General features: G+C 48.0%; 1 long non-coding RNA gene across 1 annotated transcript; it reads right to left on the reverse strand.

The window, feature by feature from the left end:
- Positions 1–3,848: 3,848 nt before the first annotated feature.
- LOC142069372 (uncharacterized) lies at positions 3,849–8,641 on the reverse strand. The gene is made up of 2 exons (XR_012665157.1): positions 8,327–8,641; positions 3,849–5,044 (listed from the first exon to the last, which is right to left on the reverse strand). It is a non-coding gene; the product is annotated as an uncharacterized LOC142069372 (long non-coding RNA).
- Positions 8,642–19,392: the final 10,751 nt, after the last annotated feature.

Genomic DNA, 19,392 nt, shown 5'->3' on the forward strand with positions numbered 1-19,392 from the left:
CTACTGTCCTGCCTCTTCTGGAAGAACTAGCACAGAGTGTCCTTTAAAATGACTTGGTAGCTGCTGAGCCTATTGCCACTGTTTGCACCTGCTCCTGGGGCCCAAAACTGATCCCACAAATGCAGAAGGGGGGGGTCCCGCCTTCCCTGCTGCAGGCCAAGGGTCTAAGGCGTGCCTGTGAAGACATAGAGGTATCTGCCTCTTGCAGTTCCCTCCTTCCCCGGTCAATCCGCTAACTGAAGTGCTGCCAAGCAGGGTATGAAACAAAGTAATGTGGAAATGGTTTCCTGGCTCATAAAGCTTCCCCTTCAGGAGAGGGAGGAGTCCTAAAACAGCTTTCTTTCATTAGAAGACCAGGAATGTGCCCAGCTGCCTTTGGCAGTGCACAAGGGAAAGGAGAAAGCAGCCCTTAGTTCTCATTCTTGATTCTCCTGCTGCAGGATTTGAGTAGTGCCCCTGCCTGAAAGGTGTTCAGGGGATTAGCTCTGCTGCAGCCCCTAGGAGTGCTACCCTCCTTCATTCCCCTCTGGGTTCCTAGAGGCTGTATGGGTGGTGGCCACCCTAGACCGTGGGAGGCTGTGCCTCCCTAAACGGCCAGGCGTGGCTCTGAGCATGCTCTTCCCCCAGACCCCTTCCTGCTCTGCTGCTTGTCCTGGGCGGTGGCCCCAGCTCAGGCTGGGGCCATGCCTCCCAGGGCTGTGGCGGCTGCAGCCGCACTGCCCACCCTCCTGGGGCTGTGGGTACTAACCTGGGGCAGGGGCCAGCCTCCACAGTGGGGGACTATGGGCTCTGATGTGGAAGGGGTGGGGCTGGGAGCTAGCCTCCCCCCAGCCCGTGGTTCTTGCGCTGCCCATGACAGACTCCTTGCTGCTAATGCAGCTCCTGCTCCTCCTCCCCTCAGCACACAAGTCTTCAAGAAAGGCCTTGGGAGAGGGTTTACTCCCCCTGGTGCTCACACGAAACCACCACTCCCCCCAGGTAGTTCTCACCCTGAAGATAAGGGCCCTACTTACATCATTACCATTGTGTTCACCACTGTCACGACCTCACCCACAAATTGCTGTCTAGTGTGGCTGACTCAGAATGTTAACAGTATTGTAGCCATGTCAGTCCCAGGGCATTGGGGGTGGAGTGGGGTTAATACCTTTCATTGGACCAACTTCTGTTAATGAGAGGCACGAGAGTGAAAGCTTGTGTCTAGGGGTGTTAGTGAGAGTCTCATGGTCTGTGATGAATTCAGTGAAACCCCAGCTCCTGGAATCATATGAATATGGGAGAATCTCAGCTGACCTTTAAAACAAGGGTCAGTTTCTAGCCCTCCTCCGTGGGGAGAAAAGCTGGAATGTGGCTCCTAGAGGCTGGGATGGAAACACCAGAAGGTCAATGTATAGAACCTGACATTTTTAAAGTCGCAGGATTTTGAAGGGCCTGATTTGTGATTCATGATTGGAAGCCTTAGGGTTCACAATAGAGTATCAGCAAGTGTTGCACAAAGTTCCTGCTGGAGTAGAGAGGGGCAAATAAAAATTTGGTGAAAAGTAAATGTGCCCCAAAAAGTTCATGGGGAGGGGCTCTGCACCTACTCACTAATCGGGGTCAAATTCAGCCAGTAGTTTCACCTGGAATGTGTTTGGAAAAGTCACGGTTGGGTTTGGTTGGACATTTTTTTAAATGACCAGTTTTGACATTCCATTGTGAATTGACATTTTCCGAACAATGTTTTGCCATGACATTTTTGAAATGAAATGTCGATTTAAATCCGTGTTTTGTTTAAAAGTGTTGATTTGACTCCCCGGTCAGTGTTTCATGTGACCTGAAACTGGGTTTTTTTAGGTTTTCATTTTGGGGTGGAAAAACTGAAGCAATCGGGTTTTTTTTTGTTTTGGCCACCTAACTGAACCATCAACTATTGCCCTGCTCTGTCCATGAGTGTATTCCCTGTAAACCTAGCCCCTGGGCATGTGCTTCCTAATCTACCAGGGGGCTCAGCCAGAACTCAAACACTTCCAGATATAGCCCTCCCCCTAATCCACAGCCAGCCACAAACATCATCCTAAACTGCTCCACCCTGAGCACTTCTCCGGCCCCTCCCTCACTAACCCCACAAACTGCTGACACCCCTCCCCCCCAAATCCTTCCCCTAATCCACTGCCCCTGGGGTCTTCACCACAATTTCCTCCTGAACTCTCTGCCCCTCCACTCAAGTGCTCCCCCTTCTTTTTGGAGTAGCGACCCCATGGGTGCTGCACTTCAGGTGTGCGTCTGCATGTGCCCCTCAAGCCCTTATTGGAGAGTTCTAGCTACTGGTGCCCATTCAGCCCACACGTGCCCCCTAAGCCTCCTTGTGGCAGACATAGAGGCTATATACAGGTGCATAGGCAAACCGCCCTCAGTTTCTTCCCTACCACCTCAGCCCAGGACAGAACCTTGGTGTGTCCGCCTAGAGTGCTCAGCCTTCTCTGTTTGCTGTGGCCGTTAGTTTAGAGTGGTTGCTAGTTGGAGGTAAGAGGGACCCTTGGGACCCTTGTCTTCTGGAGGACTCTTCCTCTGGTACCGGTGGGCCCGTAAAGGCCTGGGGCTCCAAGGAGAGGCAGCACAGCTGATAGTGCTCCTGTGCTCTCCACCACTAAGGAGGGTAAGCACAAGGTACCACTGAGCTCGGTCCCATCAGCACTGAAGCGTCCTGCTCAGCCATGGGTGCTGTGACACACCAGTCATAATTACCAATGCAAGCTCAGCTGGGGGTGCCTGGACCCTCTGTACCAAGCAAGCATTGGTGTTTGACACTCACAAAGCCTGTAGTATGCTCATTACTGGCACTGGCAGCTCCAGCCACAGCAGCCTCAGGTATGGTGTCAGTACCAGGGTCCTGTCCAGTACCACAGAAGTTCTGATACTCGAGGGATTGCTCAGTGTTGGATGAACCAGAGTCCCTGTTGCTGTCAGGTACCGAGCATCTCGTGGTACCAAGATCTCGGTCTCTGAGTGGCTGCTCCCTGGCAGAGGTTTCTCCTCTGTCCTCAGTGGCTGCTCCCCCATGGGAATATTTTGAGGAAAAAGAAGAGGATTCCGTTGGTCTCCTCAAGTTCTGTTTGAGGTTCTCCTACCTAGCCCTGTAGGAACCTGCCCTCGCACAGTGAGGACTCTGTGGCTCATCAAGCATGGTGGAATCAGCCCTGTACACAACTTCTGCTCCCTTATAGACCCCCACAATGACCATATTGGGACCCGTGGGCTGCTTATCTGCAACAATCCAGTAAACTACTGGTACTGTCCTTTAGGGAGACCGGGGTTCCACATCTTCCCTCTACCCTTCCAAGGCAGGAGATGTTGGAGGGCAGATGAGGAAGTCACCCCTGAAACTCCCATTTTGTTGTTGCCGCTGGATGAGGCACTCAAGCTTCCCCCTCTTTCGATGAAAATTTCAGGTCCTCATTAGAAGGGTAGCGAGTGCCCTACAGATCCCTCTGGAGGATGTCAAAGACTAGCAGCACAGGCTGCTTGATATTTTGCACTTAGCAACACCCTCCAGAGTGGCACTACCTGTCAATGAGGCTCTCCTGGATCCAGCTCAGACAGCATGACCGAGGCCATGCCACCAACATGCAAAAGGGCAACAAGTAGTAGTATGTGCCCTTAAGGACTCAGACTTTGTTTTCCCATCAGCAACCTAACTGCCACATGATGGATGCTGTGAATGAGCAGGATAGGCAGTATTTTTCAAGGGCTACCCTGTGACAAGGATCAGACTTTCATGCAAAGAGATCCAGTCTTTCCTTACTCGTCCCCAATATTGAAGTTCTGCATCACGCGCTATCAGGTGGCCATGGCCAAAAAAACTTAACTAATTACAAGAAGTTTACAGCCTTTATTAAACATCTGCCATGTGACTGTAGGGAACCATTCCAGTCTATTGTTGCGGCGGGTCAACTGATGACCAGACCAGCTCTCCAAGCATCCTTAGCTGTTGCGGATACAGCTGCCAGGTCTATCTCCACGGTGATAGTTATGCACAGGGAGTCATGACTCCAACTTTCAGGATTTCCAATAGAGGTTCAAAACACAATAGGTGACCTCCCCTTTGATGGTCATAAACTCTTCTCAGAGACCACAAATGGCTCCCTGCTCACGCTTAAGGACACCAGGGCTACCCTACATTAGTTGGGTGTTTACAGGCCTACAAGCAAGAACCATTTCAGTAGGTCCCAGACTGCCCAAAAATCATGCCCTGCTCAGTTCTCAAGGCACCAAAGACCCAGGGAACTCCACAGAAACAGACAGATTTCAGAGGAAGAGGGCCACCCTCTGCAACCACCCAGGTGTCATCTAAACAGCAGCTTTGGTGGGTTGAATGAAGGTTCAATTCCTTCCATTCCTCTGATTTTACAGTTACACCCTCACTCCCTCTGGGGACCATGTTGTCCATTTTCACCAGGCCTGGGAGCGGATCACCATAGACCAATGATGGTCATAACATCAGGCAACACCACCCAGTTTTTGCCACTCCCTTTCACACCCATTCCCTGTCCCTCTTCAGGTACCCTCTCATGGTCTTCTACTAAGGCAAGAGGTGGACTCTCCTCCAGCTAGGAGCAATAGAGCCAGTCCCTTCCCCTCACAGGGGTAGCGGGGGGGGGGTCTATTCATAATATTTCCTAGTACTGAAAAAGGACAGAGATTGGAGGCTACTCTTAGATCTGAGACAGTTGGACAAATTTGTGAAGCCTGAAAAGACCAGGATGGTGACTCTTAACAATCATAATTCCTGCTCTAGAGGAAGGGGATTGGTTTTCATCCCTTTACCTACAAGAAACCTCTTTCCATATAGCCAAACACCCATCACATAGGAAATATTCACTGTAGGCAAAGATCATTTCCAATAACAAGTGCTTTTCCGTTGGTCTGTTTTCAGTGTTCTTGAAGGTTCTAGCAGTTGTGGTGGCTTACTTGTACCTCAGTGACTGGCTTCTCAAAGGCTGCTCTTTCCAGGCAGTGTTGTCATCCAGTCAGAAGGCTCTGTTCTAGGAGTTGGGCCTACAGCTGTCTGTAAAGAAACCAACATTAGTACCAGTGCAAGGAATACCATTTATAGGGGCATACATGGACTCCGGGACAGCCGGTGTGTACTTCCTTTCAAACAGATTTGTGACTGTCGGGACTGCTAGGGGTGATTCAGGGAAGCCCTCAGACATCACTAAGGAGCTGTCTTCAACTCCTTGGCAATATGGTAGCATGTACCTTTGGGACCAATCGTGCAAGGTTACACTTCCACTGCTTCCAATGTTGGTTGTTCTCTGACTAGGGACACCTTGGACAGGCAGGTCATGGTCCCCTTGCATGTGAAGAGCTTCCTAAACTGGTGGAAGGAGCAACACCATGTCTGGCCTGTGTTGTTCATAGATTTTAAGACCATCAGGGATCTTTGTCATCATCTAGTCTGACCTCCTTCCTCATACAGGCCAGAGTCCTGACCCACAATAATTCCTGGAGCAGATCTTTTCAAAAAACATCCAATCTTGATTTTTTAAATTGCCAGTGATGGGGAATCCACCATGACTCTTGGTAAACTGTGTTCCAATAGTTAATTACACTCAACCCTTAACAATTCACACCTCATTTCCTGCCTGAATTTGTCTACCTTCAACTTCCAGCCATCGGTTCATATTATATCTTCTGATAGATTGAAGAGCCCATTATTAAATATTTGTTCTCTATAAGTAGGTACTTCTAGATTGTAATCAAGTCTCCCCTTATAGAATCGTAGAAAGGTAGGGGTGGAAGGACCACAAGATGTCATCAGGTCCAGCCACCTACACTGAGGCAGGACCAAGTAAACATAAGGAGGGTCTAACAGGTGTTTGTCCAATCTGTTTTTAAAAACCTCCAATGATTGGGATTCCACAGCCTCTTTTGGAAGCCTATACCAGACCTTAACTACCCTTGTGGTTAAAGTTTTTTCTGCTATCTAACCTAAAATCTCCTTTTCTGCAGATTAAGCCCATTACTTCTTGTCCTACCTTCAGTGAACATGGAGAACAATTGATCACAGTCCTCTTTATAACATCCCTTAACATAATTGAAGACTATTATCAGGTTCCTCCCCCAAGTCTTCTTTTCTTTTGACTAAACATGCCCAGTTGTTGTTGGGTTTGTTTTTTAACCTTCCCTCATAGGTGAGGTTTCAAAACCTTCTATCATTTTTGTTGCTCTCCTCTGGACACGCTCCAATTTGCCCACATCTTCCCTAAAGTGTGGTGTCCAGAATTAGACACAGTACTCCAGCTGAGCCCAAGTAGAGTGGGACAATTACCACCCCTCCATCTTCCGTACAACACTGCTGTTAATACACCCCACAATATTAGCCTGCTTTGAAGCTGCATCACACTATTGACTCTTATTCAATTCATGATCCACTATAACCCCCAGATTATTTTCAGCAGAACTATACCATGCCAATTATTCCCTGTTTTGCAACTATGCATTTGATTTTTCCATCTTAAGTCGAGATCTTTGTACTTGTCTTTATTGAATTTCACCTTGCTGATTTCAGACCAATTCTCCAACTGGTCATGGTCATTTTGAATTCTAATTGTGTCCTCCAAGCTGTCTCCAACCCCTCCCAGCTTTGTGTCATCTGCACATTTTATAAACATACTCTTCACTCCCTTATCCAAATCATTAATGAAAATAGTGAATAGTACTGGATCCAGGACTGACCCTGGTAGGACCCCACTAGATACGCCCTCCCAGTTTGACAATGAACCATTGGTAGAACCAGGTTCTCAGACTCGCTGCCATGGGGCTTCTTTGTGGGGTAGACACTCTTTATACTACTACTCACATGCAGCTCAGAACACAGAAAAACACAACAGCTCCACCTAGGACAGGGAGTCACCTTTATTAACCCTTGAGTGGAAACAAACCACTTCGACCCACATTCCTCCCCTGAGTGACTGACGTTTGGGTTTGCAGAAGAAAACAAAGACCAATCCACTGTTTAAACCCTGGATCACTCAGTAAACTGGGCACAAACAAATGTGGTTTAATGCAGCCAAATGCAAAGTCATACATCTAGGAACCAAGAATCTAGGTCACACTGACAAGATCCACAGCTGTCTCCTGGAAAGCAGGGACCTTGAGAAGGACTTAAATGTTCTGGTGGAAACCAACTAAACGTGCCCTCAGTGCACTGCAGTGTACAGGAGGCCTACTGTGACCCTCGGAGGTTAAGCAGAGGAACATCAAGCAGGAGTAAGGAGGTGGGATTACTTCTGTGTATGGCATGAGTGTATATGGCATGTGTTAGGATAATACATCCAGGTCTGATGTCCATATTTCAAAAAAGGAGGTTGAAAAATTGGAAAGTGTTCAGATAAGAGCCACACGAATGACTTGAAGTCTGGAAAACCTACCTTCCCCTGGGAAACTAAACCTCAAACTATTTAGTTTATTCAAGAGAAGGTTGAGATATGACTTGATCACGGGCTGTAAGCACCTATGTGGGGAGAAGATCTCTGATAGCAGAGATATTTAAGTTAGCAAACCAAGGCAGGCCAAGGTTCAAGGCCTGGAATTTAAAGACAGAACATTCAAACTGGAAATAGGTAGATGTGGAAGGATTTGAGGTTGGTAAATGTCAATTTCACTAAAAAGAAAAGGAGTACTTGTGGCACCTTAGAGACTAACCAATTTATTTGAGCATGAGCTTTCGTGAGCTACAGCTCACTTCATCAGCTCACGAAAGCTCATGCTCAAATAAATTGGTTAGTCTCTAAGGTGCCACAAGTACTCCTTTTCTTTTTGCGAATACAGACTAACACGGCTGTTCATCTGAAACCTGTCAATTTCACTGTACACACACAAATGGATGAAAAAATATTTCCATCAATAATAAGAATTTACAGATAGGCAAAGTGTCGGGGGGGGGGGGGTAATGCTGCTTGAGAACTCATCAGAGTCAAAACCCAGTAATCTAGACTTCTGAATCCGGCTTGTTGCAAATGGGCTAGTGAATGAATATTGAAAACAGTTATGATTTGACTTAAGGGTATTTACTTTGCATACTTTGACATGATGTTGACAATTGGTGTTTCAATGGTTTATAAAGCTTTACTTTTTTGAAATTCAAAAGGGCTTCTGTCATGAAACAATTGTCTGACCTCTCCAATAATTCCCCACAACTGTGAAAAATTAAATTGGTCATAAAAATGCTTAAAAATAAATATCAACATTGTCCAGTGACATGTTTAAACAATCAAATTCTGACAAGCCTAGAACTAAGTCACAAACTTTTAACTGAGAATAATTAGCCATTGGAGAAACTTACCAAGTGATGTAGTGGATTCTTCATCACATGAAGTCTTTTTACATCAAGACTGGCTGTCTCTTTCTAAAGGATACTCTGTATCACAACCACCGGTCATTAGACTTGATAGTGTTAATTAATCCTCTGTTAATTCCATGTAAACATTGTTAAAAGCACATTAAGGCTGCACAATGAAGTGCTGAAGAGGCAGGAAATGTCAGTTATGTCCACGCAGCCTTAGTTCCGCCCTCTGGTGTGTATGCATTGTGATCTAGTCCTTAATCCTATGATCACGTACGTTGCTTCTGCAGAACCCCGGCCTGCTCGGTGCACAGGATGGACTGGAAACTGAGTGGATGAGGCAGCTGAGCTAGGTTTATTTTTATCCTCAGGCAGGAGCCCTGCCTTGAGCACTGCCCCTCCGGTGTGCTGAGTGATGTATCCCTGGGCAAGGCGGAGCTTGTCCAATATAGTAAATTCTAGAAGTGCAGGCAAAAGGCCTCTTGTTCCTTTGTGACATGAAACAAGGCTAAGTCAAGGATCCCTTATTTTCTGTCCACACTGGCATAGCCCTGTGCCATCTCCACGCATGGCACTGCAGGCATATTCCAGAATACATTCCTCTAGGGCACCAGTGCTCCTGCCTTAAAGCAAAGACTGGAATATTGTCCGTAATAAATATAACATGGCATGTAGGAAATACAGCACTGTCCTGTCCCTTGGAGGAGCCCAAGAACTGCCAGAGACCCATGGTCCATCTTGCCCAGTGCCTGTTCCAAAAGTGGCCAGAGCCAGCTGCTTCAGAGAAAGAGGCAAGAACCCTGCAGTGGATAATGGTGGACTAACTTGCCCCAGGGAAGTTTCTCACTGTACCCATTGGTGACACTCTCAGGGGTACTCAGGGTTGCGAGGCCCCTGCCCTTCATGCGAGGACGTCTTGTCTAGCCCTGCTGTGGATCAGCTCCCTAAAACCACCAGCCTCTGGTAGCACAAGAACTGCCTCCTAGGCCTCGCTCTCTCTGTACAGCGAGTGCTAGAAATGCCCCGAGGCCTCCAAATGTCCCCTGTAGTATCCAGCCCCTGCTCCCCTGAACACGGAGTTACCAGGACTGCTGTTGCCAACACACCAGCTTCTTAGCTAGGCCTCAGAACCCAGCTCTGTGTAACACAGGAAATAGAGCCAGCAAGAGTGAAAACAAGAATATTAGCAAAGAATGGTCTACAGCTAGTGAGTCAGAACACTGGAAACAAATGGCTACATATAAAACATGATCAATAACATGCTTTCTGGAGCCTAAACATAACTACCAGGTTTGACCTCCTGTCTAAAGAAGCTTTTCTCACCCAAAGTTATCTCCAGTGGTTTCAGCCAGGCCTGGCTAACAGCCCTCTTTCATGAGGGCACTTGCTGTCCACTTACCTCCTAGGTGAAGGATGCCAGGGTGTGAGGTTCTGCAGAGTGCAGAATGGCCAGTGCCTCCAAGCCGTTACCCAGCAGCGTTAGCACATAGACCCTATGACACAGACCCGATGGACGTACCTACCACAGAAAGTACCACCCCAGATGGCCAAACTGACAACTTCTCTCATGGCCCCTTATTGGTCCAGGCTCCCTATTTAAGCCCAAGAGGGGTTCCCAGAAGTGTCTGTGCAACAAGATAGACTCCTCCGCCAGCTATAGCTACAGATCTGCCTGCCAGCTTGCTCTTGGACAACTGACCCCAGCTCTGAGTCTTGGCTCTGACCCCTGGTTCCTGACTCTGCCCATTGTCACTGTTCTTGGCCTCTGACCGTCACTGCTCCAGCCACTAATCCTGACCACCCAAGCCCCAGCTGTGAAAGTTTGCATGGGCTAGAAGACCCCTAACTCCCTCTGTGGAAATGGCCTCAGGCTTACCACCCCCCAGCACACCCCAATGGACACCAGGACCGCAGGAGCAGATTGACCATCTCCAGGCAGAAAATCATGCACGGTGAGCTCAGGTGATGCAATTTTTGGCTGCGAATCAGCCCCTTCAGGAACAAGTGGTCCACTTCCCCAAAGAAAACACTGCAGCCAGGCATGGATCATGGCCCTGCTTCCCCAACAAGGACCCGGGTAACCCTGCTTGAGCATTTTGGTGGAAGCAGCCCAAAATTCAGAGGGTTCCTCAATCAATGCCACCTATTTTTCCTGCTCCACCCCAGACCTATTCCACAGAGCAGGCAAAAGTGGAAGTGTTAGACTGGCTCTCCCCTCTTGGAACAAAATACCCCAGTGGTGTAGGACTGGAACACTTCCCTGCAAGCATTCTCAACTCTTCAGTGCTACTCAGCCGAAGCCACCCTGCGGAGGCTCTGACTGGGCCGGGCTACCTCATACACCTCACCTTTCCAATGGCTCACTACTGACGCAGAATGGAATGGGACAGCTCAGCTTTATCCGTTTTGAGACAGGCTCCAGGAAGAGACCAAGGACAAGCAGGCCCAGGCAGAAACACCGACCAATCTGGATGCCTTCATCAACTTAGCTCTCTGTATTGACAACCAGTTGTGTGAGTGAAGGGGGGAGAAAAAAGGGTGTCGTAGCTGTCCCATTGATACCCCAGCCCCATCAGCTGCAGACCAGACTCCCGAGCCCAGGCGGGTCAGTCTGGCTCACTTGCATCTGACCACCAAGGTGGGGGAGCGATGCCAGCGTAATAACCTACGTTTTCATGGCAGTGAGCCTGGCCCCGCTCTGGCTGCCTGCCCTTTGCAAACACTAGTCCGGAGAGACCTGACTGGAATGTGCTGTGGGCCACATAGGTCCTCCGTGCACTTTCATGTACGGATAGAGTTATGCATTCAGGATGAATCCCAACAGATACCTCCGTGCTGGGCCCTTGTTGATTCTGCTGCTGCTGCTAACTTTATATACACCATTACAGCTCAAGCTGTGCAAATGCCCATATGGCTGAAATCTACCCTGGACCTCCTAGAGATGATAGTCTGGTCACTTCTGTCCCCAGGTCCGATGGAGGAAGAGACTGCATCCTGGAAGTCACCATCCAAGGACACCGAGCGACACTGCAATTCAGTGCAATCTGTTACCTGCATTTCCTGCTGATACTCAGTGTCTCTCTACAACCCCCAGGTCTTCTGGTGGTAACAAAAAATCAGCTTCCCCTACAAATTTTGCCTTCAAGTCTGTCTGCCCACAGCTAACAGTGGGTCTTTGGACCTGGGTAGACCCTTCTAGCGTGAGGCAGTGCTCATCTCCAGGGAATCCCGGGCACTGGTGAGAGGTCAGATGGGGCCATACTCAAGACTGACCCTCAATCTACCTGTCAATAACAAGACTATGGGGATGTTTTAGAGAAAAATAATGCAGCTACCCTACCCCCGCACCGGGACTACAACTGCCCCATAGATTTGCAGTCTGGGGCACAGGCCCTTTAGGGTCGAATCTACACAATGTCTGAACTAGAGCCAGCTACCCTACATAGGTACCTCTTACCTCTGATCCCTGAACTGCTAGACCACGTATGGTCTTCTTGGCTATCTATGAAAATGGACCTGGAGGGTGTGTGTGTGGGTGGGGGGGGGGGTTGTAGCTTGGGGCACATCTAGGCAGGGGATGAATGGAAGACCACCTTCCGAATCCATTACGATCACTTAGAGAACTTAGTGATGCCATCTGATCTTGTGAACACCCCTGCAACCTTCTAGCACTTTGTTTACGATGTGTTCTGGGACTTTTTGGACCAATATGTAGTCACCTATCGCGACAATACACTGTCAAACTGCATGCAGTGACTCAAGAGTGTGAGTACCACCCTCAGGGCAGACTATTAGGAACCAGGGCACAAACACCAAATTGGTTGTGAATTCTATATGTGGATTTCATCCACCAGTTATCAAGTGTAAACTCCTCAGGCACTGTAACAGCTAAACAGGGAGTCACAGACAGTCCTCCTTGGGTACTCCAGTCTATCTGGCTACCCAGGTGAGTTTACCTTTGTAATAGATGGTCTCTTACACCAAGAATCACAGAAATATTCAGGTTATTCCCAGTCCTAAAGGATCAGTCACTTACCACAGGTCAATCACACCTTAGATCTCACACCAAAGACAATGCTTGTTGCTAATCCTATAATAAACTATCTGAAGTTTTATTAACTAGGGAAAGGAAATGAGAGTTATGTGCAAGGTTAAAGCAGGTAAACATCCACACACAAATGAGTTACAATCTTTAGTTTCAAAAGGTAAGAGAAGTTTCTATAATAAGCAAGCTCTATATATCTGTTTGCCAGAAGCTGGGAATGGGCGATAGGGGATGGATTACTTGATTGATTGTTCTGTTCATTCCTTGTGGGGTACCTGGCATTGGCCACTGACAGAAGACAGGATACTGGGATATAGGGATCTTTGGTCGGACCCAGTCTGGCTGTTATGTTCTTAGGTTGGCTGACTGAAAACCTGTTTTTCACCTCAGCTGAAACAAACCTTATGACCATAATTTTCAGTGTATATAGATCACTCCTCGCAAACCAGGCTTGCATGTCTTTCACAATGATACTGTGACCCCCTGGCTTTTATGTGAGACCTCCAATCACACTCTTTAGTGAACTAGAATGTACCTACCAGCTACAGAATATCTCTGTAACTCCTAAGAACTCCTCGGTGCCCCTTGCCATGTGGCACTAAGAGATGCCTGGGCCCACCTCCAGATAATGTCTGGCTCATGCCCTGAAGCAGATGGACTTAAAGCCCTGATCCATTTGTACGTTGGGTCTAGCATGTGAATGTGGATTACCTACAGACACCACCGAGCTTTTGACTGGCTCACAAGGCTCATGTGCACGCTGTCACAGGACCATCAGCTTTGCAGCATCCTGCGGCTCAGCAGCATGGCCACCAGGGGGAGGCAGTGCTACGTTCCTGTTATAGATCTCGGGCATCCTTCATGCCTGCTAGAGGCGAGCTGGGGCTATGCAGGGCGGGGGAGGTCACTAGCCCCAGAGCTGCCTGCTGGGCCCAGGCCTTCTGTACTGGGAACCTGCCCTCAGTCCTGCCTCCCTCCCTCAACACAGGCCTGCTGGCTGCACTAGCACATCGCCCCGCCCCTCCTCTGCCGGTTCTCCCACCAAGCTCCTGGACGCTGGCCTGGCACGCGTGCATGCGTGCGTGTGCATGTTAAGTGTGCATGTTTCTGTCCTGGGAGTGGGGATCTGCAGCAGGGTTTGGCACATCACATGAGGAGAACAGACTAGGTATGAGGGTGGGTCTCAGCTGGATACACCCATCCAGACTCACTCAGACATGAATCCAAGCCTTCACCACAGGGACCAGAAATCCCCCTCCTCCTCCTCAATACAGCATCCCCAGTGACTTCTCTGAACCCTCAGCAATTAGCCAGTGTCAATTGCCGGGGACTACCTGGTGGTCTAGCCAGTGGGCCATATGAGGACTAGCCAGAGGGGCCCTGCTCTCTCTGGCTGAGGTCCATTCTGCACAGTCCTGCAAGAGGCTCAGACCCTGTGGGAACCTCCACTCTGCAGGAATCGGACAGCATACCAACTCCAAGCAGCCCAAATGTACTCCGGAGCCCATGGGGGAGAGACGCAGCAGGGCAAGCCTAGCCCTGAGCCCTCAGTAACCAAAGTAGAAATTAACCTGCCTCTTCATGTTAATATCTACTGAGCCATGAACACAGGGGAGCTGTATGCATGGCCCTGGGCTGGGGTGATTGGTGATTAGGGTGTGGAGAGGAACCTAGTAAATCACAGCTTCTTTTCAAACTCTTTAAGACAGAAATACTCCCAAGAGGTCCCATGTGGTAAGCATGCCCTGTGGGTGCAGTGAAAGCTGGTGGCAGATTATAACTGGATGTAAATCTTGCCAGGGTCCTGATCTCCTGACAGGGAAGTGGAGACCTGGTGCTAAATCGGGAAAGACTGAAAACCAGGGAGATCCAGCTTGACAATGAAGGGGTAGGGGGAGAATCAAAAAGAGAAAAGAAGGGCAAACTCCAGTGGCTTCTTGCCACAGAGCCGAGGTCCAGAGGACAGTGAGACAGGCCATTTCTGGGCTAACGCTCCAGGAGCTGAGATTCCCTGGATCCCATATTCAAAGGGGATTAAGGATCCAGTAAATGCTGGGTCACAAATACAGCCACCCATGGCCCAAGGGAGTTTGCCTTCTAGTACAGAAAATAAAATGATCCAAAAAAATAAAACTTCCCAGCCAGAGAAGAACTGGCTGAGCAGTTGTCTTTTGCTGACAGCAAGACACTGCCTGAGAATGACAGCACCGATGCTCCAAGCCACTGGCACTAGAAGGGATGGGGACGCAGGCTGGCAAGGAGACAAAAAGCAAGCGTGGAACCAGGAATAAAAGGAGCATGATTCTGCTGCCCCAAAAGTCAGTGAAAAGCCCCATTGATTTTAATGGCAGCAGGAGCCTCCAACCCTGCATGACTGGTGCAATAGAAGGAAGGCAAGGAATGCAAGCAGCCCCCTGAAAAGGACTCCAGAAATAAGCCCTCTGCACAACAAGAATTCAGTGGGGAGGAAGCAGCCAGTGGGACTTCAAAAGGGGCTGCTCAAAGAATGGGCAATAATGAAAACTCTGTACTGGAAACAGGATGGCAGAAAGGCAGTCAGATACAGGGCCAGGCTGTCAGGGAAATGAGTTCATTCCCTCTTGCTGAGCAGAAGCAAGGGTCAGGGCCCTGCAGGGCAGCTTCCCATTGGAGCAGAAAATCAGGGACGCAGTGTCTGGGTATATTCTTAGGACAACTTGTTTATTAAATGCTATAGACACCAGTCCTGGAACAGAGATGGTCACAAATGACTCGCATCTACTCCCTTCTTTCATGAATCTCAGCCCAACATCAGTGCCCAATCTGCCTCCAGAAGTGACTCTAGCTAGAAGGATTAAGGCAGAGAGCACACTCCCTTGCTGCCTGCCACAGCTCCCCAAACACACAACTAACATTAACACAGCATTTCTTCAACACCTGACCAGCACTCACACTCTGGGGGGAAAAAATGCATAACATTATGTGTAACAGCACCCCGTGGTTACTCCTGCATTACAGCCCCCAAAGGACCAGGGAATAAGAAGGGATTTCATGATCTTCAGGGAGGACGCAACATGGATGTTATAAAAGCAGCTACAAAACTAAACCGCTTTCAAAAATCTAGCTTTGGAATACAGACAAGGTTGGACAGTCAGGAAGCAACAAGAATTGGCCAGCAGAGTGGCACAATCAGGCCTAAATTTACTTATCCACAATGTATTGCTCATGTAAAATCCTGGAGCATTTGGGATGTAGCACAGGTCCGGAATGAAGCAAACACAGCACTGACTTCCACTTAGGGATAGCACTGACCCTGAGAGCTCTGTCTGGACACCTTAATGCCTGCTGTGATACAAGGTACCAAAATGAAGGGGGAAATCTCTGCAAATGTGTTGAAGCTAATAGAGCCATCAGCATTAAGCAGCAGCGAGTTTGCGACTGGTACAGAGATTGGGTGTTTCTATTCACCCTGCCATCTACCTAAGAACAAGGGGGCACTAAATTAAATTGAAAGTCAGCACATTTAAAATGGCCCTGTTTTGTGCAGTGCACAATTAGCCTCTGGAACTCATTGCCACAAGATATCACTGAGTGCAAAAGTTCAGCAGGATTCAAAAAAGTATTGAGCATTGCTACTGATAAACATCTTTTATAAATAAGAGTTTGGGAAGGGATAGATGCCATCAAGCTTCAGGGCAGGAAACCACTTCTCACCGATGGGAGTTAGGGAGAAACTTTCCCTGTGGACAGGTTAGCCCATAACTGCAGGGTCTTGCACCTTCCTCTGAAGCAGATGGTGCTGGACAGGAGACTGGGCTAGATGGAAGTTGGGTCTGATCCGATCTGGGTATCATTTCTCTTGAATGCTGTGGTGCCTTGTTCAGTGGTCACAGATGACAGTCACGTCTTAGAGAGTGATTCTGCTCAGAATGATGGAATCCTGTCTGAGGTTTGTCAGGGCGTTTGTTGAAATTGGCAATATGGGCTTGGGGAATCATGGTCCCAAAGATGAACAGCACATAAATCTATTCAGAGATTTAAAGGCCAGAAGGGACCATTGTGATCATCTAGTCTGACCTCCTGCATAACACAGGCCAGAGAACCACCCAGAAATAACTCCTCCTCGAACTACAATGTATCTATTAGAAAAACATCCAATCTGGATTTTAAAATGGCCAGTCATCCACCACAACCCTTGGTAAATTGTTCCAATGGTTAATCACCCTCACTGTTAAAAATGTGTGCCATATTTTCAACCTGAATTTGTCTACCTTCAACTTCCAGCCATTGGATCTTGTTCTACCTTTGTCTGATTGAAGAGCCCATTATCAAATATTTGTTCCCTATAGAGGCACTTATAGAGTGTAACCAATGGTTTGTCAACACGGTGTTTTAGTCCACACCCGAAGGTTGTAAATGTAAATCCGTGTGGCCTAAACATGCACTAAAATTTCCATACTCACATCAATGTAGTCCCATTTCAGACAATCCTACATTAATCTGCACTGGGGAACTTTTTGTGCACACCAGCAGTGTTTGTACAGGCCAGTAAGTGTGCAACACACTAGTGCAAATTAAAATGTACACCCCTCTGATATGGACTAAAGCAGTGGTACTCAACCAGGGGTCCAGGGCAGCCGCGAGCGGGTTTCAGGGGGTCTGCCAAACAAAGCCAGCATTAGACTCGCTGGGGCCCAGAACCATAGGCACCAACTTCCTCTCTACACGGGGGGTGCTCAATGCCTCCTTTGCCCCAGCCCCACCCCCCCCTTCCCCCAAGCCTCCACCCCACCCCTACCTCTTCCCTGCCTCTTTCTGCACCCTCCCCTGAGTATGCCCTGTCCTTGCTCCTCCCCCTCTCTCCCAATGCCTCCTGCATGCCATGAAACAGCTGATTGCGGCAGGTGGGAGGTGCTGGGAAGGAGGGGGAAGAGTTGATTGGCAGGGTCGCCTGCAGGCAAGAGGTGCTGGGGGGAAGTATGGAGCTGGCTGCCAGTGGGTGCTAAGAACTGGCTAATTTTTTTCAGTGTCTATGCCCAGGGCAGAAACCTGAAGCCCCACCACATGGGGCTGAAGCCTGGGGCCCTGAGCCCAGGGGGCCGTGGAGTTTTTATAGCATGTCAGGGGCGGGTCAGAAAGAAAAAGGTTGAGAACCCCAGACTAAAGCACCATGTAGGTGTGTGCCCAAGGCACCCCAAGTCTTCTCTTTGTTAAGCTCAATAGATTGCGCCCCTGGAGTCTGTCACTAGTCGGCAGGTTTTCTAACCCTTTCATCCTTCTCATGGCTCTTCTCTGAACCCTCTCCAAAATAGCAACCTCCATCTTCAATTGTTGGCACCAGAACTGGACACAGTTTTCCAGCAGCAGTCACACCAGTGCCAAATACAGAGGTAAAATAGCCTCTCTGCTCCTACTTGAAATTCCCATTTATACAACCAAGGATCACATTAGCTCATGTTCAGTTAATTATCCACAGTAACCCTCAAGTCTTTTCAAACTCACTGCATCCCAGGATAGAGTCCCCCATTCAGTAAGTATGGCCTACATTCTTTGTTCTGTCATCTGCAAACATTATCAATTATGATTTTATGTTTTCTTCCAGTTCATTGATAAAAATGTTAAGGAGTGTAGGGCCAAGAACTGAACCCTGCAGGACCCCACTAGAAGTACACCCTCTTGACGATGATTCTCCATTTACAGTTACACCCTGAGACCTGTCCATTAATTTTTAATCCATGTGTGCCATGTTATTTTTGTGTTACTCTAGTTTTTTAATCAAAATGTTGTGCAGTACCTAGTCAAATGCCTGACAGAAATCTAAGTATATTATATAAACATTATTACTTTTATCAACCAAATTTATCATTTGCTCCATTATTTTGCCCAGGATAGATATCAGGCTGACAGGCCTAGAGTTACCCAGGTCAACCCATTTACACTTTTTAAATATTAGCACAATGTTAGTTTTCTTCCAGTCTTCTGGAACTTCCCCAGTGCTCCAGGAGTTATTGAAAATCAACATTAACTGTCCAGTGAACACCTCAGCCAGCTCTTTTAAAACTCTTAGATGCAAGTTATTTGGACCTGCTGATTAAAGAGTACCTAACTTTAGTAGTTGCTCTTTAATATCTTCCTGAGTTAAAATCAGCCAATTGAGAACATTAGTCAAGAAATAACAGATACCCATATGAAACAAATCAACAATTCAAAGTTTCTGAGTGTGACTGCAGATGAAACAAAAGACAGTGGGGGGAAAGGAATGCATAATCATTTTGGTTTAGATACTTGCACCACAATATACTCAGAGAGAACTTGTTCCAGGTAACAGAAAGCCATGGTGTGCCTTGCAGAGACACAGCAGAGAAGATATTGCCTGAGCTGCAAACTTTCGGAACTGATGATCTCAATGTATTTTTGGATTTGGGCTTTGTGCAAAGAGCAGATGATTTTCCTGGAGCTCAGGCACTCATTTTCTGTAAGGCCCCAATTTTGGTCTATGTCCAAGTCAGTGTCTAAAATTAGTTATTAGTAAATCTAGTGAGGCTCCTGCAATTCATAACTGTTGGAGTACAATTGAAAAAGAACAACATTCAGCCAAAACGTGATCTGTCTGGGACATCATGTTGAAGGCCCACACATTCACTGGGAGTCAATGGGTTGATCAGCATGCCAGCACTATTTTCCACCACCGTTATCCCCATAGTTTGGATACTGCAGAGGAGGCCAAAGGTCAAAACGCTCCAGGAGATGCAAATATTCTCCTTCATGTTTTACAACAGAGAATTTACCATTTCCCTTGGCATTCTGGAGGCACCTTTGCATGAGGAAGTGTCAGCACTGCACTGCAGAGTACCACGACGGACGTTTTTGCCAGCCACGACCAACGATCAGACTGAAAAGGTGAAGCGATGCTTCCAAGATTGGCAGCCGAAGCGTGATGAATTCAACAAGCTCTGCAAACGCCAAACAAAAAGGAAGGGATGCTGGCCAAGAGCTTTCAATGTCCATGTTGTCAAGTGACACCGCCACCAGCAGAGTTTGC

The sequence above is a fragment of the Caretta caretta genome, chromosome 15 (genome assembly GCF_965140235.1).
Source record: "Caretta caretta isolate rCarCar2 chromosome 15, rCarCar1.hap1, whole genome shotgun sequence".
Taxonomy (NCBI): domain Eukaryota; kingdom Metazoa; phylum Chordata; order Testudines; family Cheloniidae; genus Caretta; species Caretta caretta.